Raw genomic sequence first — 1494 nt, forward strand, 5'->3', positions numbered from 1 at the left:
TTATGTATCAGACTCACGGACCCCTGGGTGTGCCCGATGTGCAAGCAGACCTGCCAAAGATAAGCCCCATCTCTGCAGCAGCCGCGGGGCCCACTCTGCCTGATAACGGCAGTGGGTCTCCGTGAGCGGGAGGTGCCGTGTGGGTGGTGCCATGCGGGGCTGCGGGCAAGACGCTCAAGCAGACAGGGAGGATGGCCGGTGCAATGGAAGGTAGGGACAAAGCTTAGGGCCACCTCCTTCTGGCCTCTAGTACAGTGGACTTGTGTTCTTTTGCCACCAACTCACCCCTTAATTCTCTGGCCATCAGAGTTACTGGGCAGTAGTTGAGGACATTGATAATCCTTGAGTTGAATCTGGGACTGGACCTGCTTTTGACTTGGCTGCATGAACTGAGTCGTGACCCCTTAGATCGCCATGTGCATTACATGCATCTCAGACGCACTGTCACCCAGTGTGCGGGGCTTGGGGTGCGGCCACCTGTGGGGTTAAGGTGCAGCAGGTTCCTGGAGGGCCCAGGGTGGCATAGGGCAGGCCAGCTACAGGTTACACGGGAGTGCCAGGACCCAGTCGCTGTGTCCCTGCAGGAAGGAGATCATCAGTCCTTTCGTCGAAGGCAGCTGTCGGTAGATTTGAAGCACCAACCTTTTGGTCGGAACCGGGCAAAAGAAACAAGGGGCCGGCGAAGGGGAGAGCAGGCCACCGGGTCTCCGGAGCCCCGAGCAGCTGTGCCAGGACCAGGGCTCGTTCTGTCCTCTGTGTGCCCATCGACCGTCCGCGCCCTGGGAGGGCAGCAGCTCTCCATCATCTGGGCAGGCTCCTTGCCTGGTTTTATACCCCAGATCCTGGTCAGCAGCTCCCCCTACCTGTGCCCTCACGTTGGTTGCCGCTTCCACCAGCTGCCATCAAGTCAGCTCTGCCTCGCGGTAAACCCACGCGGTCAGAGCAGAACTGTGATCCGTGGGGTTGTCCGTGACTCTGGTCTTTTCAGTGACTTCTCAGCTGAGCACAGGAACAATTCGAACTGCCAGTACTGGTGGTTTTCTGTTATTCCTCTCTTCCTCTCTTCCTCCCTTCCTCCTTCCCTCCCTCCCCCCCTCCCCAGGGAGAGGAGCTCTGGTGGTGCAGTGGCTAAGGCATTCAGCTGCTAACCAAAAAGGTTGGCGGTTGGAACCCACCAGCTGTTGTGCAGGAGAAAGGCGAAGCAGTCTGTTTCTGTAGATTTGCAGCCTCGGGAGCCTTGTGTAGTAGTTCTGCTCTGTCCTCTGGGGTCACTGTGAGTTGGAAGCCACCCAGGGGCAGCAGAGTTGGTTTAGGGTTTGGTTTTCCCCAGGGAGCAGATGGTTCCTGCTGCTGGGTGCTCCAACTCTGAGCCCCTTGATGAGACAGGTGACAGGCTTGCCACGCCTGAGGACTCACCTTTCCTCCCCATTGCCTCCACCCACCCTTCTCCCACCTCCCTTCCTCACCCTCCAGCTTCTCTCCCTAACCGCCCCC

The sequence above is a fragment of the Orycteropus afer genome, unplaced genomic scaffold (assembly GCF_000298275.1).
Source record: "Orycteropus afer afer isolate SDZICR_OR568_19922 unplaced genomic scaffold, OryAfe1.0 scaffold00829, whole genome shotgun sequence".
NCBI lineage: Eukaryota > Metazoa > Chordata > Mammalia > Tubulidentata > Orycteropodidae > Orycteropus > Orycteropus afer.